At 41.3% G+C, this 27,974-nt stretch overlaps 1 protein-coding gene across 2 annotated transcripts in view; it reads right to left on the bottom strand.

The window, feature by feature from the left end:
* The window catches only part of ELO1 (Paxneb protein-like protein), a 205,860-nt gene extending 188,190 nt beyond the window's left edge, over positions 1-17,670 (bottom strand). For both annotated transcript variants that reach the window (XM_089385804.1, XM_089385805.1), the window contains exons 1-2: positions 17,520-17,670; positions 17,080-17,481 (exon numbers count right to left, since the gene is read on the bottom strand). The gene's annotated coding sequence lies outside the window, so the exon portion shown is untranslated. The remainder of the gene's footprint in view (positions 1-17,079; positions 17,482-17,519) is intronic.
* Between the last annotated feature and the right edge of the window lie 10,304 nt (positions 17,671-27,974).

The following is a 27,974-nucleotide window of genomic DNA, read 5'->3' on the forward strand; positions in this document are numbered from 1 at the left end:
TGCTCTTCCTCCTTCTACTCTTCTTGTTGTAGTTATGGTCCTTCGTTTTCTTCTTGTTGTCCTTCTTGCTGCAGTTCTAGTCCTTCTTCCTCTTCTTATTGTTGCCCTTCATGTTGCAGTTCTAGTCCTTCTTCCTTCAAATCTTGTTGGTCTTCTTACAGCAAATCTGCCAACAAGTTCTTGATTTGGCATGTTGTGAATGAGATCCAACAATCTCAATGTTGTTCATTCTGCTTCACTTAAACATTGATTTTGTTGTTGCTTGCCTGCAAGGCAACCTACACAAACTACCTTTTTTGTTGAATTGGTTGGAATCCATTAACTATTTGCTTCTGATGCTATGCTGATAGACAAAATGATTTCATGTCAAAGCATATCAGATGCATTTCAATCCACTATCGTCAAGGCCTCTTAGATGATGGGAATGTGTTAAATTTGGCAACCAGGGCCAAACTTCACCTTGGACAGCTCATATGAGGCAGCTGATATTTTTATTTGAATCCTCACTCCGGGAGGTGTAGGATTGATCTAAAGATCATCCTATTTCGACACATACAAATGAAATTACGAATTTATTTTGATTATGGACAAATTGTCAAGGTCGACCAGCCATCAAATTAGCACCCTCCAGCCCTCAACGTTGAATATAAATACAAGAAGCCTCCTCCTCATTTTGGCATCACACACATTCATTCTTCTCTCTCCTTCATTGTTTGGGTATGGATCTTCTAAGGCTTCTCTCTCTCCACACGTGCGAAGAAGGGACTATTCTTTTGTTGTCACTGCATTGACCAGCATTGATCGAAAGATGCAAGAAGTTGTTTTGACTAGCGTTGACCATCTTTGACTGTGGTTTTGTGTGGGGTATTTCTGTTTAGGCAGGCCGCAGTTTTGGGCATGAAATCTGAGGTTGTTTGACCTATGTTTGACCAGTGTTGACTGTGTTAGGGCTTGTTGTTGCGTTGACCAGGTTTGACTAGATATTTCGCACTGTTTTGGGCTGATTTGACTTATTGTTGGAGGCCGAGGTTGACCGAGTTGTTTTGGAGGTCAAAATATGCCCTATTGACTAGCGTTGACTTTCTGGTTAGGGCTTTCTGTTTCTATTGTTTAACTAATCAGGTTTCACTGTGATTGGGCAAGTGAATATTGTATAATGTACTCTCTCTCTGTGTTGAACTTTTGAAGCATTATAAGAAGAATTGATCAAGGGTTTCCCCACATTGGGGTTTGTCCCTAGATGGTGTCATATCTTGTGTCCTCTTGTCTTGGCTTGTCTTCTACTGTTATTGTTTATGTTCTATCTGCATTTTACTATCATGATGACGTGATTGCTAAACTGGATATTGATATTGGGCTAATAAAGAAATTGAAGTAAAATTGCTCTAAGCATAGAACATATCATTGTTATCTAAAATTAACACGGTATTAGAGCTGAGGTGAAGACAAAACCCAAGCAAGAGTGAGAAAAGCAATCACTAAGAGGAGTAATCACTGATCAAGGACAAGATTCAATGGCCTCCACATCCTACTTCAAGTCTAGTGACAAGCTTCATGATAAGTTTGATTAGCATGCATGGAAGATGTCCCTTGATTTGACTTTAGAAGAGCAAGATGTTATGGATTATGTGCAGGGAAAGATTTCAGAACCTCCTTCAAATGCACTGGTTGCTGCTAAGACAAAGTATAAAAAGGGTGAAGTCAAAGCCAAGAAGATCATCAGGGATTCTATTCATAAGCATTTAGTTGCTTACATTTCTGATTTGAACACATAAAAGGAGATATATGACAGGTTGGTTGGCATGTTCAAATCTAGCAACGCAAACCAAGTTCTTTTCCTCAAGAACAAGCTGAAGGATATAAATAAGGGAAGAAATGAAGATATTTAATCCTACTTCATGAGGATTACTAAGATCAAAAATGATCTTCTTTCGATTGGAGAAGCTATTGCTGATAGGGAGCTTACTCTCATTGCCCTTGGAGGACTCCCTCGTGAATGGCACGTGTTCAACACTACTATTCTTAACAACGACAAGATTCCAGTTTTGAAGAATTGCTGACTAGATGTTCTCAAGAAGAAACAAGGATGATGGAACTAGATATGCCTTCAAATAGGAATGATCCTACTGCATTCTCCGCTCATGCTAAAAAGAAAAACAATGCAGGTTCAAAGAAGCAATGCCAAGGAAGGTCAGATTTCAAAAATAGAAGGAAGGGAAGATGCTTCATTTGCAACAAGTTTGGCCACTATGCTAGGGAGTGTCCTAATAGAAGGGATACACCTCATGATGATGACAACCACAACAACAACAATTTCAGGGGCAACAACAATCAAAGGAATGGCAGATTCAACAACCGAGGAAAAAGGAATGCTCCCGCTCCTCATCAAGGAAATGGCCGCCCTCCCAAGAGATCAAGAAACACCAAGTATGATGAATCTAATGTTGTTGATAACAAGCAAAAAGAATTTTATCTTATATTTGCCCTCTCCACTGCATCTCCTCCAGCCACTTCGGGAAATTGGTTGATTGATAGTGGTCCCTCAAGCCACTTCACTGGTTATAAGGAAGCTCTTTCAAATCTAATTGAAAAGAATACAAATTTGGAAATTATCCTTGAAGACAATGCCACCTATCCCATGAAGGAAACTCCTCAATTGAATCAAGGTAACACCATTCATCTACAAGAAGTACTATATGTACCCGATCTAAAGAAGAACCTGGTATCTATCTCGGCGATGGGGGACAAAGGATTCAAAGTGGCATTCATCAATGGAAAGGTACGTGTGTGGAATAAAAATTTCAAAGATGCATTTACACTTGGCTTCAGGATTGATAGCCTATATCAAGTTGGAGGAAGCCCATTGGGAGCTATGTCTTGCGACACATCACTTCAATCCGAATTATGGCATCGGAGGTTTGCTCATCTACATTATAAGGCTCTACCCGATGTGAGGAAGATGGTGACAAATATGCCCGAAATTGAAGTAGAACAAGAAGGTGTTTGTCAGGGGTGTGCCGAAGGAAAGCATACAAGGAGACCATTCCCCTCAAGTGATAGCAAGGCTACTGACATATTGCAATTGGTTCATTCTGATTTATCTGGTGCGATGCCCGTGAACTCCTTAGGAGGATAGTTATATTATGCTATCTTTATGGATGATTTCTCTCGTAAGTCTTGGATATATTTCTTGAAGAAGAAGGACGAAAGATTCTCATGGTTTCGTTCTTTCAAAGCTTTGGTCAAAAATCAAACTGGGAAAGAGATCAAAATATTGAAGACCGATAATGGAACCGAATATGAATCAAATGAGTTCAATAATTATTGTAGAGAAGTTGGCATTAAGAGGGAGACTACTACCACATATACTCCTGAGCAAAATGGTGTTGTTGAAAGGAAGAACTGTTTTATCATAGAAGTCACTCCTACCAGCTTCATGATCAAAGCCTTCTGAAGTTCTTATGGGCCGAAGCTACAAACACCATCATGTATGTTCAAAACAAATGCCCTCGTCAAGCGTTGGACTCCAAAACTCCCGAAGAAGTTTTCACCAATAAAAAACCTGATGTTTCTCACTTTAGAATTTTTGGTAGTCCCGTATATTTTCATGTGCCGAAAGAAAAGAGAAGCAAATTGGATGCTTTTGGGAAGAAAGGAACATTTGTGGGCTACAGTGAAAATTCTAAGGCATATAGAATCTATGTGCCTCGTCAAAGAGAAGCGGAGATAATTCATGATGTTACCTTTGATGAGGATGTTGCCCTTGGGAAGATTAGTAACCTTCCTCTTCCAAGGAAGGACAAAGAAGCAGATTTAGGAAAGCAGGGAGAACCGCAAGATGAGTTGATGCTTGATGCTGAAGGACCAATGGATCCCATTGATCCACCCCCTCATGAGCCCTCCTCCTCAAAAAGGAGACCCTCATGGCTTAGGGAGACTCTCGAAGATGCCGAGAGACATGTTGCACCTAGGGGGACATTTCGTGAAAGCAAGAAGTCGAATAGGTACCAAGGGTACTTAACTGCAATGAGCACCATTGTTCAATCTGAGCCTTGCACATTCGAAGAAGCTGCAAAGCACCAAGTTTGGAAGGATGCAATGAACGAAGAGTATGAGTTGATTATGAAGAATGATGTCTGGGATGTGGTCCCTAGACCCAAGGACAAATCCGTTGTCACCTCGAAATGGCTCTACAAGATCAAGCATGGAGTTGATGGAAGTGCTAAAAATTTCAAGGCCAGATTCGTTGCTCGAGGCTTCTCTCAAAAGGAAGGTGTAGATTATGATGAGATATTTGCACCGGTTGCCCGCTACACTACCATCTATTCGATCATTGCCCTTGCTGCCTCGCAAGGATGGAATCTACACCAGATGGATGTCAAGACTGCCTTCTTGCATGGTTCACTTAAGGAGGAAGTCTATGTAGAACAACTTGAGGGGTTCGAAGTTCAAGATCGTCAGACACATGTATGCAAGTTGAAGAAAGCCCTCTATGGGTTGAAGCAAGCACCCCGGGCTTGGTATGAGAGGATCGACAGCTATCTGATGAAGCTGGGATTTACAAGAAGTGAAGTTGATCTGAACCTTTACTTTAAGGCTGACAATGATAGACCTCTCATCTTGGTACGCTATGTGGACGATCTCTTTTTGACAGGTGCAGACCCTCTTATTCATCAATGTAAGAGGGCGTTGGCTTCCAAATTTGAGATGAAGGACCTAGGATTGATGCATTACTTCGTAGGGTTGGAGGTCTGGCAAAAGCCATGTGAGATTTTCCTTTCTCAAGGAAAATATATTGTGAAGATACTTGAAATATTTGGGATGGTGGACTGCAAGTCCGTGACTACTCCAATGGAACTTAACTTCAAGAAGTTATGCGGAAGTGTTGCTGGGCCCGATTTGGGAAATCCTTTTGAGTATCGTCAACTCGTGGGGGCCCTGATGTTCTTGGTGAACTCCCGTCTGGACATATGTTTTGCAGTGAATACATTGAGTCAATTTATGGTCGAGCCTCATCACATACATTGGATTGCTGCCAAGAATCTCTTGAGATATCTTCGGGGCACAATCACTTATGGACTGAGATACACTGTCGGGAATGTGAGGCTCCATGGTTATTCTGATGCAGATTGGGCTGGCAATGTGGTGGATCGTAAAAGCACATTTGGATGTTGCTTCTCCCTAAGTTCTGTTTCGATATCATAGATGAGCAGGAAGCAGAAGTCGGTTGCTTTGAGCACCGCTGAGGTTTAATACATTGTTGCTAGTTTGGCCTCCTGTGAAGTTGTTTGGTTTAGGGAACTCTTTAGTGATCTATTTGGACATCTGTTGGATACCACCATGATCTTCTGCAACAACCAGAGTGGGATTTATCTTTTTAAGAATCTCATGTTTCATGACCACTCCAAGCATATTGATATTAGGTACCACTTTATCCGGAATATGGTACAATAGGGAGCAATAAGGCTCCAACACATTGGGACTGATGATTAAGTCGCCGATATTCTTACGAAGCTCCTGGGGAAGGTCAAATTCTTAACCTTCCATGAACGACTTGGAGTTGTGGAGAGACCCTCCTATGAGAGTCCCGTATGAGATGGATGTTGAGCTTTGGGAGCTCTAAGGGGGCTTGGGGTACTTCTTGGAGCGATGAGCGACCATAGGGTGAGTGGTTCACCTTCCCCTATGATACCCCATGTTGAGATATGCATAGGGTGAGTGGTTCACCTTCTCCTATGGCATATGAGCAAGATGAGTGGTTCACCTTCTCCTATGGCATATGAGCAAGATGAGTGGTTCACCTTCTCTTGTCAGCACATCATACCCATGTAGTCTGGACTCACGGGAAGTACCTCTCATCTGGCCAATGAGTAGGGAAATGAGGATAGGGACCATAGTACTATTGATGGACGCATCGTGTACTACCGTACTTCCTATGCTAGGATGTTGATATTGATCTGGGATCAATGGAAACTAACTTCGGTTTTGTTAAGAGTGGCATGACACAATCTCTATTATTGGAGAGTGACTTCGAGTCGGTGGAGAATGGTATAATACATTCTCGATCATTTCTTCTTTCTTCATATTTCAACAGAGTAGAGGCAGTGATGGTACAGATTGTCAGACAGTTTGGCAGATGAAGTTCTCCCTAGTTGAGAGTGTTAAATTTGGAAACTAGGGCCACACTTCACTTGGGACAGCTCATATGAGGCAGTTGATATTTTTATTGGAATCCTCTATCCGAGAGGTGTAGGATTGATCTAAAGATCTGTAATATTTTTAATTAGCCATGGCTAATTGGAATATTCGATTTTGTTTAATTTTTGCCTTCTATAGTTATTTGTAAATAAAAAAGTGAGGAAGGGAGACATAACTCACTTTTTGAATAAAAAGTCACTTCCTAGTAGCTCAATGTTGTGACTTAAAGGGGAGCCAAGGGGGCCAAAGGGGGACGCAGAAATGATGCCCACGCAGACACATGGAGGGACTGCGCAGGAGGGAAGAAACACGTCGCAAGAGAGGAATCACGCAAGAGGAGGTGAGCCTTGGGATTGAGAGAGGCAAAGGCTATAAAGGAGAGAGGAGCCCCCTCATTTTGGGATCATTCAGTTATGAGCATTTGTGATAGTCATTTCGACTTAGAGCACGCTGGCTGTTGCGCTAGTCTGCAACACTGTTTAGTGCATTGAGTGTCTCCATTCGGAGATCTCACCCTTAGCCCCGGGGGACTTCGAGTGCCTACTCGGGCAAGGTATTTCCATTGGTATTTCAACAGGAGTTCATCAGCATTTCAACAGCAGTTTCATCAGCGTTTTGGAGGAATATGCAACTCTGAGAGGGGGACGCAGTTATTTCTAGCGGGAGTCTGGGTTGAGGGTTTGCAAGAGGTTTTGTGCTGAGAGATAGAGCAAGGGATCAACCCTTGCATATTGGAGAGTTTTGGCCGGGGTTTCAGGCAGATTTCTGGAGAGTTTCATTCAGTGGCAGCACAAAGCATTGAGGGACTACGCAGAACCCCAAGGGGGTGATTTTCGAGGGTCGGCCATTTCAGAAAAGGTTTCTGGGCTTTTCTGGGTTTCTTGAGTAGAGTTTGATTCCAAAGTTTCAGCCTTTTCTGAGGAGGGGAGCAGCCCCAAATCTTCATTTGATTTCTAGCAGCAGCAGCAGCACGGCAGTTCTCCAGCAGCTTGGACGCAGTTCAGAGAGGGGCCATTCCTTTGCTATTCTGAGTGTATTTCTTCACTTGCCTTGAGCAAGTCGAGGTGCCATCTTTCTGATCACCTCCTGTACTCATCCTATTACTCAGTATAATAAAATGGCTTAGCATTTCTCTCTGCATTTCTTCAGTATCTGCTTATGGTTATATTGTTATATGTTGCACCATTGTTAGTTGTATCTCTTTGAGCATTCTCAGCTATTATACCACTTGTGTGTTTCTCCTATACTCTTAGACAGAGTCTGGAAAGGGCCAGGTAGTCTCCGGATCTTGTCCTCTTTTCAAAGGCGACATATTTGGTAAATGCCATCCCAGTCCATCTCTGGTTGGAGTTTGCTTGTGTTTGAGGAATATTCCTGATAAGGGATATTACAGTGGTATCAGAGCATAGATCTGGCTCAGTCTGTGGAGCTAGCAATCTATGACACCGGGGGAAAAAACCCTACATCTGTTACAGAGGTCAGAGATACAGGGACACTGGGCATAGGTTGGAGAACACTTACGGAGAGGGAGACTGTGTTCCGTGGTGGATGCAGAACAAGAAGTGCCTATGGTGGACGCAGGACAAAGGGAGCCTGTGGTCGACACAGAGCAGGAGGATCCGATGGCAGATGATGACGAGAAGAGATTTGCGGATATGCTCCTCAAATCCGTGCAGGATTTGTCGAGTCAGATTGAGGTGATGGGGCAGAGATTCACGGCAATAGAGGCCAGACAGGGTGAGAGCCCACGGGTTTTTCAGGTTGGTGAGGGATCTGGCGCTTCCCACCATTTGCCAGAGCAGCGTGATACTGCGCAGCAGGTGGCCTCACATGCCCCTACACGCTCTACCATGCCCACTTTCTTAGGGGCCGACACGGGGGCCGTAGCCCAGCAGGAAGCAGAGCCCGGACATATGGGTGATTATTTTGCAGAGTACCAGGCCTATGGGCAGGAGTTCAGGGAAGCCCTCTCATTCAGAGATTTTTTTCAACTCCAGCGGGATAGTAGACCCCGCAACCATCACAGAGGGTACCGCCATTACCATGATGGTGACACCCACCGTGTAGCGAGAAGATTCTACTTGCCTACGTTTGATGGTTCATCAAACAGTTCAGCAAAGTCTTGGGTGGAAAAGCTGGACATTTATTTCCAGCTTAACTAGATGTCGGAGATAGAGACCATCAAGGTGGCAACATTGCATTTGGATGGTGAGGCCCAGGATTGGTGGTTTCATGGGATGGTTACACTAGGGCACTCCACAGTGACGACATGTGTCGAGTTTACCAGGAGACTGATGGAGCGATTTGATCGGAGGAATCCAGAGCAGTATTTTGTTGAGCTGACGAGGCTCAAACAAACAGGGAGCCCAAAGACCTACATTGTAGATTTCTTAAGAGTCTCTGTGATGGTGCCAGACCTATCCACGGCACAGAGGGTCTATATGTATGTTGAGGGGTTAGCAGAGCCACTTCGGGGTTTAATCTGATCCACTAGACTAGCCACACTCCAGGACGTTATCAGCAGGACCCGGGACTTACAAGATGTCTTACCCAGGACCCGGACACCTTACCCCCAGAGACAAACTTTTCAATTTAAGGGGAAGGATGTGAGGATTCCACCTCCAAAGGGGAATCCAGGACGAGTACAGCTTGACGACGATGCCAAGAGGGCGCTGAAGAAGAAGCAGTTGTGCTTCACCTATCAAGAGCCATGGGCACCAGGGCATAGATGTGCTACTGGCAAGGCACATTTTATTGAGGTCTTCTCCGAGAGTAGTGGAGAAGAGGATGACGAGGATGATGTGGAGGCAGGAGATAGCCATGCCGTACAGGGACCTTTGCCACCTCCACCGCCAGCAACAGGTGGTGCATCTTTTGCACCCACCGGAGGGGCCCTTGCAGCCTTGCGAGGAGTTCCCAAGTATCTGACGCTACGCGTACGAGGGACAGTACGTGGCCAGTGAGTATCAGTTTTGGTTGACAGTGGGGCGACCCACAACTTCATCGATGCACAGATGGTTGAGCGAAGAGGTATACAGACAGAGAGCTTCGATGGGTTTTCAGTCTTGGTCCCAGGAGATCAGACCATGACGTGTGCTCGTTATGTTCCAGAGCTTTCAGTGACGATGGGCACCTACACATTGACCAACCACTTTTTCGTGGTCGATATTCCGGACACCAACATGATACTGGGTGTTCAGTGGCTTATCACTCTAGGGAAGGTCACGACGGATTGGAAGACCCTAGAGATGGAGTGGGATGATGAGAAGACAGGGAGGCATGAGAAGATATGGGGACAACACACATATCTGCCTCAGACTATTTCGGCTCATCGGATGGAGGCAGTCTTCCGGAAGGGAGACATAGAGTGGGTAGTGGAGCTACGTGCATCAGAGGCAGGGACTACAGGGCAGACGGTACATCCAAAGATACAGTCCATCCTTGATCGGTATGCCATAGTGTTTGGGGAGATTCCACCGAGACAACCACCGGATCGGGGGTTTGAGCACACCATCGAGCTTGAGTAGAGCATACAGGCAGTGATCACCACCCCCTATAGGCACCCCAAGGCCTATCAGGATGAGATTGAGCGGGCTATCCAGCAGTCGCTGGCTCTTGGGCACATTCGGCCGAGCACGAGTCCTTTTGCTTCTTCCGTGGTGTTGGTGAAGAAGAAGGACGGTACATTGAGGATGTCCATTGACTACAGGGCCCTGAACAAGAAGACCCTGAAGAACAGGTACCCCATACCCAGGATCGATGAGTTGATGGACAAGTTGAGAGGAGCACGGTTCTTCTCAAAGATTGATTTGAGATCTGGGTACCATCAGATTCGCGTGAGGGAGCAGGACATTCCCAAGACTGCCTTCAGGTGTCACTATGAGCACCTTGAGTTCTTAGTGATGCCTTTTGGGCTAACCAACGCCCCCGCTACATTTCAGTCCTGCATGAATCACATCTTCCGTAGTCACTTGAGGAAGTTTGTGTTGGTATTCTTTGATGATATTCTCATTTACAGCAGGACTTGGGAAGAGCATCTCCAGCACATTGAGACAGTATTACGTATCTTATAGGAGCAGCAGTTCTATGCCAAACTCTCCAAGTGTGAGTTTGGGTTGACGGAGATGTTGTATCTGGGACACATCACAGGGGTGGACGGAGTGAGAGTCCACGAGGAGAAGATCAGGGCCATCAGAGAATGGCCGAAGCCGAGAAACGTGACGAAACTTCAAGGATTCATTGGCATTTGTACTTACTATCGGAAGTTCGTCAAAGGTTTCTCATAGCTTGCTACACCCCTGGTAGATTTGACGAGGAAGGGGGCATTTAGTTGGTCGGATACAGCACAGCGAGCCTTTGACAGGTTCAAGGAGGTTATGAGCAACTACCCAGTGCTTGCGTTGCCAGATTCTAGGCAGCCATTTGTTTTGGAGTGTGATGCGTCGGGAGAGGGGATCGGCGCAGTGTTGATGCAGGGAGATCACCCTATAGCCTTTGAGATCCGGAAGCTCCTTCCGCACGAGAGGTTGTATTCTATATACGACAAGGAGATGCTGGCCATCATGCATGCATTGGCTAAGTACCGGTAATATTTGGTGGATAACAGGTTCAGGGTGAGGACTGATCACAACAGCCTCAAGTTCTTTTTGGAGCAGAAGCAGCTACAGGAGAGGCAACAGAAGTGGATCAGTAAGATCCAAGCGTATGACTTTGACATTGAGTATGTCAAGGGTAAGAACAACGTGGTAGCAGATGCCCTTTCACGTAGACCGGCCACGTTGTCTTTTATGAGCTTGGATACAGACTGGAGGGCTTGACTCCTAGTAGAGTACTCCAAGAACAGGTTTGCATGTGAGATTCTGGATGGGCAGGTGGCAGATGACAAGTACAAGGTGGTCAATGAGATCATCTATTACAGGGACTGGATCTTCATTGAGGGGTCTCAACTCAAGAAGAAGATACTCCAGGCATCACATGATTCACCATTGGCAAGACATCAGGGGTTTACCAAAACCTACAGGGCCATTAGAGAGAGGTTCTCATGGAAGGGTCTCAAGGAGGACATACTCCAGCACATCCGGGAGTGCGATGTTTGTCAGAGGAACAAGGGAGAGATGAGCCATCGCGCAGGTTTATTGTAGTCTCTTCCCATTCCGGAGGGGAAATGGGAGAGTATTTCGATGGACTTCATCACAAGGTTGCCCATGGTACAAGGCAAGGATTGTATCTTTGTCGTCGTTGATTGATTGACAAAGTATGCACATTTTTTGCCATATCCGCATGCTATACAGTAGCACAGGTGGCCGAGCTGTTCTTCAGAGAGATCTTCAGGCTACATAGTCTTCCTAAGACCATCGTCAGTGATAGGGACAGCCGTTTCACGAGCGGGTTTTGGCAGGAGCTTTTCCGGTTGGTGGGGATGGAGTTGACATCGAGTACCAGTTATCACCCACAGACAGACGGGCAGACAGAGATAGTTAACAAGTGGCTGGAGGGCTACTTGCGTAACTATGCCAGTGGGCAGCAACAAGCATGGCTGAAGTGGCTGCATCTGGAGGAGTACTGCTACAATACTTCACATCACATGTCCATTAGTATGTCACCATTCTATGCCTCATATGGGTATCATCCTTTATCTTTTGCTGACGTGACATTCGGTGATAGCAAGGCTCCTAGAGCCAAGATTTGGATCCAAGAGAGTCAGGATATCCTCCGAGCTCTCAAGGATAAATGGCTACAGCGCAGAACCAGCAGAAGCTATATGCCGATAAGGGTCGGGTGGAGAGACAGTTCGAGGTAGGGGACATGGTCTACCTACGATTACAGCCATACCGACAGTCGTCACTGAAGCAGAAGGGAGCTGAGAAGCTCAAGCCCCGCTTTTATGGGCCATACAGGGTGATACACAGGATTGGACAGATTGCATATGAGTTGGAGCTGTCCCAAGGCAGCAAGATTCATAACATTTTTCATGTATCATGCCTGAAAAAGGCATTGGGGCAGCAAGTGACGTTGACAGATGAGCTACCACCCATGGATGATGAGAGGCATTTGGTATTGCAGCCGGAGGCTATCATTGATACTAGGGAGAAGCAGCTGCGGAGCAAGACGGTCCGAGAATTCTTGTTGAGGTGGAAGAATTTACCGAATGAGGATGCCACTTGGGAGAGTGAGAAGATCTTGCAGCATCCATCACTTCAGTTGCTTGAGGACAAGCAACATTTTGCCGGGGGAGACTGTAATATTCCTAATTAGCCATGGCTAATTGGAATATTCGATTTTGTTTAATTTTTGCCTTCTATAGTTATTTGTAAATAAAAAAGTGAGGAAGGGAGACATAACTCACTTTTTGAATAAAAAGTCACTTCCTAGTAGCTCAACGTTGTGACTTAAAGAGGAGCCAAGGGGGCCAAAGGGGGACGCAGAAATGGAGCCCACGCAGACACATGGAGGCACTGCGCAGGAGGGAAGAAACACGTGGCAAGAGAAGAATCACGCAGGAGGAGGTGAGCCTTGGGATTGAGAAAGGCAAAGGCTATAAAAAAAGAAGAGCCCCCTCATTTTGGGATCATTCAATTATGAGCATTTGTGATAGTCATTTCGACTTAGAGCACACTCGCTGTTTAGCTAGTCTGCAGCACTATTTAGTGCATTGAGTGTCTTCGTTCGAAGATCTCACCCTTAGACCCGGGGGTCTTCGAGTGCCTGCTCGGGCAAGGTATTTCCATTGGTATTTTAGCAGGAGTTCATCAGCATTTCAGCAGCAGTTTCATCAGCGTTTTAGAGGACTGCGCAACTCTGAGAGGGGGATGCAGTTCTTTCTGGCAGGAGTCTGGGTTGAGGGTTTGCAGGAGGTTTTGTGCTGAGAGATAGAGCAGGGGATCAGCCCTTGCATATTGGAGGAGTTTTGGCCGGGGTTTCAGGCAGATTTCTGGAGAGTTTCATTCAGTGGCAGCACAGAGCATTGAGGGACTACGCAAAACCCCAAGGGGGTGATTTTCGGGGGTCGGCCATTTCAAAAAAGCTTTCTGGGCTTTTTTGGGTTTCTTGAGTAGAGTCTGATTCCAGAGTTTCAACCTTTTCTGAGGAGAGGAGCAGCCCCAAATCTTCATTTGATTTCTAGCAGCACGGCAGTTCTCCAGCAGCTTGGACGCAGTTCAGAGAGGGGCCATTCCTTTGCTATTCTGAGTGTATTTCTTCACTTGCCTTGAGCAAGTCGAGGTGCCATATTTCTGATCACCTCCTATACTCATCCTATTACTCAGTATAATAAAATGGCTTAGCATTTCTCTCTGCATTTCTTCAGTATCTGCTTATGGTTATATTGTTATATGTTGCACCATTGTTAGTTGTATCTCTTTGAGAATTCTCAGCTATTATACCACTTGTGTGTTTCTCCTATACTCTTAGACAGAGTCTGGAAAGGGCTAGGTAGCCTTCGGATCTCATCCTCTTTTCAAAGGCGACATATCTGGTAAATGCCATCCCAGTCCATCTCTGGTTGGAGTTTGCTTGTGTTTGAGGAATATTCCTGATAAGGGATATTACAAGATCATCCTATTTTGACATGTACAAATGGGGTTATGAATTTATTTTGATTATGGACAAATTGTCAAGGTCGGCGAGCCATCAAATTAGCACCCTCCAACCCTCAACGTTGCATATAAATACAAGGAGCCTCCTCCTCATTTTGGCATCACACATATTCATTCTTCTCTCTCCTTCATTGTTTGGGTACGGATCTTCTGAGGTTGCTCTCCCTCCACACATGCGAAGAAGGCATTGTTCTTTTGCTGTCCCTGCGTTGACCAAAAGTTGCAAGAAGTTGTTTTGACCAGCGTTGACCATCTTTGACTGCGGTTTTGTGTGGGGTATTTCTGTTTGGGCAGGCTGCAGTTCTGGGCACGAAATCCGAGGTTGTTTGACCAACGTTGACTATGTTAGGGCTTGCTGCTGCGTTGACTTTTGTTGACCAGGTTTGACTGGATATTTTCGGACTGTTTTTGGGCTTATTTGACTTGCTATTGGAGGCCAAGTTGACCGAGTTTGACCGAGCTATTTTGGAGGTAAAAATCTGCCTTGTTGACCATCGTTGACTTTCTGGTTAGGGCTTTCTATTTCTGTTGTTTAACTTATCAGGTTTCACTGTGATTGGGCAAGTGAATATTGTGTATTGTACTCTCTCTCTCTGCTAAACTTTTGAAGAATTATAAGAAGAATTGATTGTTAAAATTTGGGTACCAGAAGACAAGTGGTTCCCTAAGGCATTGATCTTTGGCCTAGGGAAAAGTGTCCAAATTTATCTTTTACTTTTCTCCTAAAGTGACTTTATAAGTGGTAAAGTCAATTAAATTTTAAAGTGACTTTATAAGTGGTAAAGTTACATTCTAATTTAAAAGTGACTTTATAAGTGGTAAAGTTACATTCTAATTTAAAGGTGACTTTATTAAAGTCAATGAATAATTAAAAAGTGAAAAAGTGACTATGGAAATAAAAGGCTAAGTGGGCCTTAATTAAGTGGGTGAGTTAAAAAATAGAAAGTGAGAATTAAATGCACATTTATTCTCATCCCTAGATCTAAATGAATCTCAGCCATTAGATCTTAGGGTAACCCAAAAGATCATTTAAAGAATAAAAGGAGAAGAAAAGAGGAAAAGATCATTTATTCTCTCATAAGCATTTGAGAGAAAGAGAAGAGAGAGCAAGGAGAAAATTTCTGAGCAGTGAGGAAGTGAAGGAGAGCAGCAAGAATACATTTCAGCAAATCTGGACGGCAGCATTTATTGGCACGCATCCCAAGGCAAAACCGTACAATAAGAAAAAGGCACAAAAATAGAGGAAGAGGGACAACATAGAAATCGAGGAAGAAGGACAGCAACAAGGGCACGAATTTTGAGGCAGATTTGGGCATGAATTTCGAGGCAGTCATACTACTGAAATCCATATAGTCTATACAGCAAGTTTTGGGCACATTTTTCGAGGCAGGTCGTACAGCATTTAATGCTGTTTTATTGTTGTAAAAAAATCTGTTTTGGTTGTTTGCTGATTGGAACGATTTTGGAGGTGGAGTTCAAGCATGGAAATCGAGATAAGTTGTAATTTGTGGTTGCTGGAATTTTTACTATGTATTTCAATTTCTCTGTAAAAGCATTTTCAGAAATAAAAAAGAGCTCTCAAACTGGTTTTCCCCAAGAGTTGTAAGGGGTTTTTCCAGGGTCATATTGACCAAAAATAATTGTGTTATTTTCTGTCTGTGGCTGTCATAATTTTGCTGTGTTTTATTTCTGCAATTTCAGTAGTTGTGAAATCTCTAAATTTGTGTTTTCAGAAAATATTGTCATTTCCAGATTTTAGAATTTTTTATCATGCTTGGTTTAAAACTAAATGCATGGAATGATAAGGAAAATTGATAACCGGAGTGGGGGTTGAAATTCTTTATTGATGAAGGGTTTCCCCACATTGGGGTTTGTCCCTGGCTGGTGCCATATCTTGTGTCCTCTTGTCTTGGCTTGTCTTCTACTGTTATTGTTTATGTTCTATCTGCATTTTACTATCATGATGATGTGATTGCTAAACTGGATATTGATATTTGGCTAATAAAAAAATTGAGGTAAAATTGCTCTAAGGATAGAACATACCACTGTTAGCTAAAATTAACAGAATGGCATCCAATTTATGCAAACCACCAACTCTTACTTCTCTGGTCATAAGCTTCATTGTTAGTCTTGTCCCGAACTTCATATTGTTTATCATCGAGGAACTTAAAAAAAGTGTTTAGTGACTTCTCGAACAAAAATCATATTCTAACTATAGGGGCATGAGATATATTTGTGATTATTAGGATCTGACCATCTAGCATTCTCAATGCAATGCACCTTTTCCCTTACTTCAAGTAGCTTCAGTTGCAATTGCAACCGTATCTCCATCATCAGAATCATCCTCACTGGTCACCACCTCTTTACACCCTGTCATATATTTGGTTGCAAGGAAATCCAACCACTAAACATTATTGACACGAAACGTATTTATTGGTGTGGTAATAAATAAGTAGTATTTTTCTTCCAGAGTGTTTGATTGCTCACTAACAAAATTAGACTGATGAGACTTATTCTTTGGCCACGATTCTTTTGACCCTTATAATTAGGACTTTGGGGAATGCCAGTAATCCTTTTTAAAACGCCCCAATTTTCCGCAAACAAAAGAACCTTTTGAATCTGAATCAAAGTTACCTTTATGTCAATTGTTTGGATTCTTCTGCTTAGACTCTCTTCTCGTTCCCCTTGACCATAAAGGCTCTATCAGATCTGCCTTCCGCTTCGCACAAGTCCAACTCTTCCTGCGTTAATAATCCTAACAGCTCTTCAAGTGTCAAACATGCAACTTTCCCCATTTATTTCAATAATGTTTAAAGGTTTATAGGAAGATGGTGAGGCTCTCGGTGTGAGACATATCACCTCCTTGTCCTTTAAATCATCACCAACCACCGCTAACTCATCTTTCAGCTATCTACTCTTGGTCACTAATTTTTCTACTTTAGTGCCCTCCTCCATTTTTGTAGCACAGAGAACGTTCTTTAATTGCATTATAGAGGACCCATCACTAATTTCAAAAATGTTCTTTAACTTAGTCACTGCAATTTTGCATCTTTTGTTTCATCGTGGGTAAGATGACTAGCAAAGTTAAAATCAACAGGGCCTCCCTACTTTGGTTTTCGAATTTAATATTTGCATCTTGGTCTGTTGAAGTTACTATTCCTAGTAGATTCTTGAAGAAAATAATGTTTTCCACTAAAACTGTTCAGGAAGCATAGGTTTTACCATTTAATTTTTGAGATTAGGAGAGAGTATTGTCCTGTCATTTAAAGAATGAGTTACGGGTTACCTCGGTTTTACGCTTAACCCTTCAATGTCTGTTGGTCAGACTTCTGGACATCAACTCCTCTGTCATACTGCTGTCCTATGTCCTCAGTCAGCTGCAGACTTCACTTTCACTGGCCTCTTATATTTTGGCTCATGTTCAATGTTTCTATTTTTTCGTGATTCTTCTCTCTACTAACTGTGACGGACTCTCTCTTCGAAGTGCAATGGTGGATTCTGGGAATTGCAGCGGTCTACTTCTGATAAGGAACTTTCCTTCTCCGAGAGTGGCAGGCAAGCATTGGTCCCCGCTTAGCGGATTTCTCTTGTCCGGTGACCATGCACACTTCAAAATCCACTCAGATTGCTTATCCTTTTCTCCGATGGACTTGCTACCCAGCAACAGGCTTAACCACCCTCTGGATACCTGGACGAGCTTAACAACGGACGGGTTTCTCTGGATACCTGGACGAGCTTAACGACGGACGGGTTTCTTTCTTACGGGCGACTTCGCTGATTCAAAGTTCAAACTTTGTTCGCACCACAAGCACAGAGACCGCACAACTATGATTTCAGTTTTCTCTTTTTGTGTTTTTGTTTTATAAATCGTACTCCATAGCGTGGAAAAAAAGTCTATCAAAATTTGTAGAAGGTTTTAATTTAGGTATCCCACGAGGCAATTTTTTTTTAAATAAAGACATCGCACCGAAAACTCTCTAAGAGCTTAAATAGTTTTGGGTAATCAAAAAGGTTGACCCGTTGTGAATGGCAATCTATATTTACAAGTTTATCTAGCTGGATTGAAATAGGTATATTATTTAGGGGTGGGCATATACTACTTGGGTATTAATGGCTCGATAAATTGATAAATATGCCTTGTTGTTGTGAATTGTTGTAAACAAGGTTGCTCATTGTTTTTTACTTTTTTTGGTTTATATATTGACAAGTTGGAGGAGTGGTTAAATTCGCAAGGGGGTGATGGTATCTATTTGGGCAAGGTTGTTATAAGGTTTCTTTTGTATGCAGATGACCTTATTCTGATTGTTCAATCGGCACTTGGTTTGCAAGAGCACTTACTATCCCTTGAGCATTTTTATAGAAGTGTGGGGATGCAAGTCAATATCAGCAAAACAAAAGTAGTGGTTTTCTTTAAGAAAAGAAAACATAACCAACATAAGTTCTACTTTGAAGGCAACATTCAAGAAGAAGTTGCGGATTACAAATACCTCGGAATTGACTTCAACAAAAATCTAAGCTGGAAAGGTTGTAGAAAGAAAAGAACTTTGGGGGGTTGGAAAGCATTTTATGCTTTTCAAAATAGGTGTAGAGAGGCAGAGTTATGGGACTGGAAAATCACTCAAACTCTTTTTGTGCTTCTAGTGATTCTGGTGATTCTCTATGGTTGTGAACTATGGGCCAGCAGTACATCCGACATGCAGTGGAGACAAATTGAGAAAATTCAGAAGCGTTTAATTACAAACAAATTTAAGATTAAAAGTGCAGTTCCTTATGCTATCTTGTTAAGTGAAACAGGGACTACTCCTATTGAAGCAATTGCTATGGTGCGAGTCATAAGGTATTTAAAAAAAATTGAGCAAATGAGAGAGGGTAGATGGCCTAAGGTTGTCTTTAATGATAGATTGTGCAAGAACAAAAAAACTTGGATGCAGCAAAATAACAAATGGTTTAGTAAATGGGGTATTGCTTGAACTCGAGTCCCATAAGCAACAAAGAGATAAAAGCTTTTGTTATGGAAAAGTTCCACAAGTGTAATTGGGATAAGGAGCTAGGAAGAAAGAAAAAGTACTATATTGAAGTGTTTAATCTCACTCATAGTCATCAACCAAAAGCATACATAGAGGCCAATATCTATTGGAGAGCTAAAATTCTTGTTGCTTAGTTAAGGACTAATTCTCGTCAACTTCGTTGTGAAACAGGGCGCTGGAAAAGGCCAAAGGAAGTGTGGGAGGAAAGAGTATGCATTTTTTGTTCTTCTAGAAAAGTGGAAATAGAAAAAATATTTCATTTTAGAATGTGAGGCCTTTAAAGACAATAGGGAAAGTTATGCAGGTCTATTGGCAGCTAGCTCTTAGGATAATCTATTTAGTGAGGGGTTTGTCGAGACGCTGGGAGCATTTATTTTGAAGCCTCACAGAAAAAGGGTCGAATACATCAAGCAGATGAAGAAGCAATTTGTCCCATAGGTTATCTTTAGCCTCATGGACGTTAAAATAATTTCTTTCTTTCTTTCTTTCTATTATCATAAAAAATCAATTATTATATTTAGGGAGAGCCTAGAGTGAAAGCCACATTTGGAGATAAAAATATCTAGAGTGTCTAGGTTTGATTGACCTTCACAATTCTCGTGATAACGTTTAGTAGTGGATAAATTCTTTTTCCATATAATATTAAGAATGATTTTAAACTAGGCTTAACTTATTGATAAATATGCCTTGTTGTTGTGAATTATTGTAAACAATCTTATTTTCATAAAAATCAATTATTATATTTGGGGAGAGCCTAGAGTGAAAGCCACATTTGGTGATAAAAAATATCTAGAGTGTCTAGGTTTGATTGACCTTCACAATTCTCGTGATAACGTTTAGTAGTAGATAAATTATTTTTCCATATAATATTAAGAATGATTTTAAACTAGGCTTAACTTATTCGGAACACTAGAAGAGCCATATAAATTAAATAATTAGTAAATCTAAAGAGATCACAACATCAAAATATTTACATCATAATACATCTTACATTGCTAAGATTAAAAAATCATAAAAAAATAATTAAATTATAACTTTATTCTAAATTATTATTATTATCATTATTAACTATAAAATAATCAATATATAAGTTGAACATATATAGATTTTAAAAAGCATGTAACAAAATTCTTAATCATGGACATTTACCTTCACTTTATTATGGAGATTCGTAATCTATATATAAGCTTTGTTACAATACCATGGTTTATCAATACCACATGCCCTATTCCAAAATAGACACGCATATAGACCCTATTATTCCAAAATAAACAGTGAGTTAAAAAAACAACTACATTTTACTTTATCAACCAACCAAACTCTCAAATAAGAATCAACGAATTTAATTCCTTCTTACATTTTATTATTATAAATTAATTTCTATAAATAAAATGGTGTATGATAGGAGGTTGGTGGTAATTATTTTAAGTAATATAGGCTTTCCTGCAAGGAATAAAGAACAAGCAGAGAGAATGGTAAAGGTTTGATGTGCATGAGACTTAGAGCTCAAAATAACTTGGAGCATAAGACATGAGTTATAAATACCTCAATTCTAATACCACCAAAATAACTTAGAGCATAAGACATGAGTTATAAATACCTCAGTTCTAATACCACTATCAAGCCTCGTTGTAGTTCTCAACTCCATACTTGATGATGTTGCATTAACAGGGATTCATATTAATACAATAACATGACTCTTGGTTTCATCTTCCAAGAGGTCTATTAATTTTCATATTTACCTATCCTTTCATGTGTTTCTTACTATTTACAAATTATTCACAATGATGCAAAAATCCTAAAAGATTATGTGTCCAAGATTCGCCCTTTAAACCGAAGGAGTGTTTGTGAGCCCAAGCATTATTTTCATCTTTTCACACTTTTCTCTTCTAAGCATTTTGGTGAAAATGTCCACAATGCTTTATTTTCAATTTTTCACACTTTTCTCTTCTAAACATTTTGGTGAAAATGTCCACAATTTGTTCATTTATGGAACGATGCATCAAATGAATTGTCTTGGTCTGTACATGGTATCAAATTAAATGATATTTTTGTTGGTGTATTTAGCTCTATCATGGAATCTGGGATTTTGGGCCAACTTGATTGCAGAAGTATTATCAACCAAAAGAGGAGTAGAATTCACTTGTTTCTCCTACAAATCTTCAAGTATTTTCCATAGGCACACTCTGTTGTTGCTTCTACAACTACCACATATTTTGTCTATGTTGTGAAATCTACTAAAATTGATTGTTTGTATGATCTCCAAGAGACAGTTGTTGATCCAACACTCATAAGATAATCTGAAGTTGATACTTCACTTTATTTATCCCCATCAAAGTTTGAATCGGAATATTTAATCAAGTTGAAGTCATCCACCTTCAAATACTTTAGTCCAAAATTTTGAGTTTCCTTTAAGTATTTTAGAACTCTTTTTACAACAAACTAATGTCATTCACAAGCCTTTTGCATAAACTTGGAAAGAATCCCAACAAAAAATGAAATGTCTGGTTTGGTGCTAATAAGGCATATAAGACTTCCCACAAGCCATATGTACTTGGTTGCATCCTTAAATTCATTCCATTCTTTTAATGTGAGCTTCAAATTCTATTCCACTGGAGTAGAAATAGGTCTACATTCCGACATGCCAAGCCTGTTCAATAATTCTCCAATGTACTTCTTTTGGGAGATGAATATGTACTTTGGATGTCAAGTCACTTCAATGTTCATGTAGTAGTGAAGATGTCCCAAATCTGTCATCTCAAAGATTTTTTCACACTTTATTTATGGACGAAATATAGCTCTCATTGTTCCCTCTCATCAACAGAGCATCTACATACACTACAAGATATTAAACAATTTTGTCAGCTTTCTTAACAACAAAGTTGCATCATCGAGATTAAATTGTTTGAAACTCAATTTCATAAGACGCTTACTTAACTTTTCATACTAGGATCACAGTGCTTGTTTCAGGCCATATATCGATTTAATGAGTTTTCACACTTTATGTTGTTAACCATTCACAACAAAACCTTCCAGTTGAGACATGAAGATATTCTCTTTCAAGTCTCCATCAAGAAATAAGTCTTAACATATGGACTTACCATCCATTCTATGTTGCCAAGGCAAATAGAGTGCAGATGGTGGCCCATTTTGTTGTGGGGAAAAACTCTTCATAACCAATGCCTTCTTTTTATGCAAATGTTTTTGCCACAAGCCTTGCTTTATGCTTGTGAAGGAAGCCATATGATTTTTTCTTGTTATTGTAAACCCACTTGAACTAAACTGGATCATTATATTAGTTGTAATGCATCTCGATGCTTTTAAAATAGAGAAACTAGCTTATAGGGTCATTTTTAGTGGTGGGTCCCAATTTGGAAATTTTGGGTATGTAACCTTATGAGGCCATTTTTAGGTATTAAATGATGATTTTTGTGATCAAAACCCTCTCGCTTAAGCATGAGACCCTGTGATGCCATTTTACACTTGGAAACCTTTCCAATGGGGCATGAATCATGTTAATCACAATTCATATACAAAAATTTATGCCTCTTGCAAGTTGATCTATCATGGTTTACCACCATGGTTCAGGAGGATGCCATGTCAACCCTTGTTACTCATGCAAAAAGGGTTAGCCACATGTGGACTATGAAGAAAACTCTAGATGGGTTAAAGTTGTAACTATAGTTGAGAGTTGAAGGAGTCAAACTTTTTTAGACTCACAATTGTCGTTATAATAAAACCTATTGGTGTTAATCTCTATGAGAATCTTCGAAGTTAGGACCCACGAGAGGTAGTTAGTCCATGTTGAAAAGCAAACAGAGAATGTTGAACCCAATGTCCAACAATCTCCCCCCTAGTGTGAATTGGGTGAGTTTTGAACTCAAGACCTATTTGTAACAACCCTCGTGAAAATTCCATGTAATAAAAGTTAATACAGGCAAAATAATAACCACGGTTGATGAGACACTTATTCCAAGTTGAATGTTGGGCAAAAGCATAGTGATGGGGATCACTGATGATTGATTAATGACTAAGGAAATTGGAAAAGGCAATGGCAAAGGCTTTGGAAAGACAAAATGGCATTTTAGCACTTTTATTTCTGAAAATAATGGAAATTAGGAGAAAAGGGAGGTGAAAAGTCACAAGTTGCATGTGAGGAGGAAAAAATTAGAGGCCTCATTAATAAAAAGGCTTTTAAGGATCAGTTCACAGACTTTTGTGAGTTTAGTTTTGGAGCTCTCTCTCATACTCTTGGACACTTAGAGTTTTGTTGGAGCACTCTTGGAGAGTGTGGAATACTTGGAATTTTTTAGCAAGAAAGCAAAGGAAGAGCAGGAAAACGAAAGAGGACATCGAGATCAACAACTACAATAGGTTTTTCTTGCAGGTACCGAGTTGCATGTACGTTTTCCTCACTAGTTTGGCATGCATGGCATATGCATATGGTTTATTGGTCAGGATTTGCCATTGGCATGGAGGATTGCCTGGATTGACAGTGGATTTGCCTAGCCTTTCCATTTCCTGGATAGCCATAGCATTGTGGGTTCATTTCTTTGTTTTTCTGGTTGGTTCTCATGTTTCCTTTAGCTTGGGTTGAGTTACTAGTTCTTGGAAACCCTAGTTGGACAAACGCTCTGGAAGCCCTGTAACAACTTGGGTTGAGTTACTAGTCCTGGAAGCCTTGGTTGGACAAACACTCTGGAAGCCCGTAGTGGGTTGAGTTACTAGTCCTGGAAGCCTTGGTTCAAACAAACACTCTAAAGCCTTGGAAGGCTTGGGTAGAGACCAATCTGATGATGGTTTTGTGATGTCCGACCATGAGGTGGAATCATTGTTTGATGGGTTGAGGTGATTTGGCGTCTTGAAGCCTTAGATGGTTTTGATTGATGTTTTTTATGAGATCTCGCATTCATGCTTGGAATATGGCACGGGGGTGGCTGGCTGAAGTGAGACTGGCTCAACCATGTCTACGATCGGGTGGTTCGTGGAAGTCCCGAACCTAGTTGGCCTTTGCATCATTAATACGAGGTTATTTCTCCTTGTTATTTCATGAGTATTGTATTGGTTTATATGTGGATTATATTGTTGTTGTTTCCTTGGTATGTCTGTTGTTATTATGTTGGTTATGAGCATGTATTATGACAGTGGTTATGTATGGCTCTCATCATGTTTTTACTTGTAAATGAATGAACAATGTATCTATGGCCTAATGGATAAAATTGTAGCTAATGTGTTGAGACATCAATGCTTCTTAGTGATTCTCAGATGAGTGCAAGACTCCTATACTTAGATTTTTTGTTTAAACCCATAGATTACATATTTGTGACATGTTTGACGAAATGCCTGTCATGGCTAGTAGGGATCCAGTCAAGTCCTTGTTCAAGTATTTTCATTTGTATCATTGTTATGTTGTTATATTTCAGTTTTGAAAGTGTCATTTAGTTATGGACAGTGACCTAGGCTCTAGGCCTGGAAAAGTGGCTCAAATCCCGGAGACGCAAGCACAACACTAGGCAAAAAAGTCCCTAGACGCGTGCATACCCATGCTATGGGAGCGTCTGGAGCCTCCTGGGCACATGCTTTCCCATATCAAGGGAGCATCCGGGGGTTTAATGGTCTAAAAACTCAGTTGGTCTTAGGGGTTGGTTACCTAAGTGGTTCGGATGGCTCCTAGGAGTTTTGCTGTTGATGTGGGAGGTTTGTATGGTGTGTTTATGTCAGTTCCACTTCCTTAACTGACACATAGGGAGTCGAATCATATCATAGTAACTTCTCATCACATGTTTACCCCGATCAGTCGATTACTTGGGTAGATATGGGAGGAGGGTGTTACAGAGTGGTATTAGAGCATGGTTCACCCCTCAGACTGGATGGGTTGTGTGTTGGTTATGCATTCATGTTGGTTGCATATGTGTTACTTGTGTTGTAAGACCGTGTGCTTGTTGCATTTGTATGGTATGGGTAATGGTTGCAGTGAGGTCACCATGGGAAGTTTTTGATGTTACTGTGGAGTGTGTCGTCATGAGTGTATGGTTGATTATGCATTGTTTATGCACATTAGTATTCACATGTGGTCAAATGTACATTGATGTGGCGGTTGTTGTCATGCACGAGGTTATGGTATGTGTAGCTTATATGGTCATGCATTGATGACTGGACTCTAGCTAGAATGATGGTTATATGCTTATGTGTTATATTTCTATATGTTGCCGTGATTATGCTATACATGTATTGCGTTGATTTGTTGTTCTTGCAGACGAGGTATCCTCCTCGAATTGTGCTAAGGTACGTTGGTTTATTATGATTTGGTTTAGCTTACATGATATACCTTGCAGGAAGAATATCAAAGATAGCTAGCAAGATGGTAGGCTACAATTCCCGAGACTCTCCCTATGGATCAGATGAGCAACATGGTGTTGGGCAATCTTCTGATTTGGAAAACACATTGAGAAGCTTAAAGGCATAAATAAGGAGTTGTAAGGCATACAATGATATAATCATATAGGCACAGGAGAAACAAGCAGAGGTAAATGTAGTGATACTTAAAAGTTCGTTAAAATTGTAGCAACAGGGACCACTTCGGATCAACCATGAGCAAGAGGATAGAACTAATGGGGAATATGGCAGCAGGTCTCATGGTGGTCACAGGTCGGATAAAGATGACACAGTGAGAGATGGCAAGTTGTTGGATACTCCAGATAGGAGAGGTGATGGACACACGTACTACTCTAGTTCTGGTTTTGATAGGCATTATGGTCGTCATCATTATCACCCTTACAGGAGGAGTGACAGGGGCTATTTGTCGAACGATTTCAAGAAATAAAAGCCACCTACAGTTGATGGAGAGATGAAGAAATCACAGGATGAAGAAGCATGTTTTCTTGGTATGAGGAAGTTCTTCGAGTTGCATGATTATTCAGAGAACATGAAAGCCAGAATAACTACATTCAGTCTCAAAGGTAAAGCATATATTTGGTGGGAAGATGTGAAGAATGTCAGAGGTATTCATGAGGAGGACTTGACTTGGAATGAGTTTGAGAGACTATTCAAGAAGAAGTACCTATCAGAGAGATACTTTGATGACAGGGCAAAATAATTTTATGAGTTAAAGATGGGATCGATGACATATGAGGAGTACACTAGAAGGTTCTTAGAGCTATTGAGGTATATGGCTTACCTCAAGGAGGAGAAGGCCAAGATTTAGAGATTCATTAGTGGATTACCGATTGCATTCAAAGACATGATTGAGTTTGATGACCCTAGATCATTGTAGGACGCCATCTGAAATATAAAGCATTATTATGAACAATCAAAGCACAGATATAAGACTATGTTGTATTGGAAGGGTAATGATAAGAATAAAGGAAATGGGACAAGAAGCAAGCAAGACCTCAGGGTATAGATAATAAAGAGAATGCAGTGTCTTTTAAGAAGTTAAATGCATTTGAAAGAGGATAGGGAATCCGATCTAAAGAGCAAAATAAGGATGCAGGCTGGAATCCTATAGAGTGTTGGACTTGTGGGAAAGATCACTGTAGGAGAGATTGTCCACAACATTAGGGTGGTAGACTGCAGATCTACAATGCTCAGGAGGCACAGACAGTGGGAGTTGTTGGGCAGAGTGTTTCAAGGATCTATGTAGCACTGGATAACAGCGAAGCAGATCACCAAGTGTTTATTATCGAGATGGATGGTAAGCTTTGTGATCAATTTGTTTCTATTTCGATTGACCTTGGATCTAATTATAGTTATATTAATAAAGAAGTGCATGCAGAGTCTTGGTTAGTGCAATTGCCTACAAGTACCAAGAAGAGAGTTCATCATTGGGTAAGAGCTGGTACATTTGATTTGAATGGTATGCCTACTTCAACACATTTGAATGTATTATCGGTGGGATCATACAGTATGTTGTTGGGTATGGATTGGTTGTACCTTCATAGAACCAAGGTGGATTATTATGACAAAGTTATTGAGTGTTTGGATGAAAATGGAGAACAAAGAGTCTTTTGGGGTAAGAAGAAAGCAACATCAGTTATAATGGTGACAACTATGCAGGCCAAGCGTAGTTGCAGGAAAGGGTGTGTGTTATTTGCAATGCACATTTCTAGTGACAAAGGTAAGGAAGTTGAGGATGCAAATGTTTTGAGCAGGTACCCAGTTCTACAACAATTTCAGGATGTATTTCCTGAGGATATTTCAGAGTTGCCACCTCATAGGGAAGTAGACTTTTCTATTGAGTTGGTGCCATGGGAAACTTCGGCATTAAAGGCACCTTATAGGATGAGTACACTTGAGTTGGTAGAGTTGAAGATGAAGGAGAAGGAAATGTTGGACAAGGGATACAATAGGCCAAGTGTATCACCATGGGGCACACTGGTACTATTTGTGAAGAAGAAAGATGGTACTCTCAGGTTATGAATTGACTACAGGCAGTTGAACAAAGTGGCCATCAAGAATAGGTATCTATTACTGAGGATTGATGAATTGTTTGATCAATTGGAGGGAGCAACAATGTTCTCGAAGATTGATATGAAATTCGGATATCATTAGGTATGCATTAAAGAAGAGGACATATACAAGGCAACTTTTCAGACCAAGCATGGGCATTATGAGTTTGTTGTAGTTCCATTTGGTTTAACTAATGCTCCAACTACCTTTATGTGCTTGATGAATAGGGTGTTGTGTCCGTATTTGGACAAGTTTGTTATTGTGTTCATTGATGATATATTGGTATATTCTAAAAATGAAGAAGAGCATGTTGAGCATTTAGCAGCGGTGTTGAGATTGTTGAGAGAGCATCAGTTCTATGCTAAGCTCAACAAGCACAGTTTCTTTCAAGCTGAGGTACACTACTTGGGACATGTGGTTTCCAAGGATGGCATAGCAGTTAACCCAGAAAAGGTAAGAGTTATCATGGAGTGGGCAGCTCCTAGGAATGTGGATGAGGTGAGATCTTTCATGGGGTTAGCAAGTTATTACAGGGGGTTCATCAAGAACTTCTCGCAAATTTTCTTGTCCTATCACATCATTGTAGAGGAACTGTAAGAGGTTTGAATGGACAGAGGAGTGTGCGGCCAGTTTTGAGCAGCTCAAGAAGTTGTTGACACATGCACCAATTTTAAAGATTGCAAATCCGGACAAAGAGTTTTTATTG

The sequence above is a fragment of the Pinus tabuliformis genome, chromosome Q (assembly GCF_031772625.1).
Source record: "Pinus tabuliformis cultivar Carrire ecotype Pingquan chromosome Q, CPIR1, whole genome shotgun sequence".
NCBI lineage: Eukaryota > Viridiplantae > Streptophyta > Pinopsida > Pinales > Pinaceae > Pinus > Pinus tabuliformis.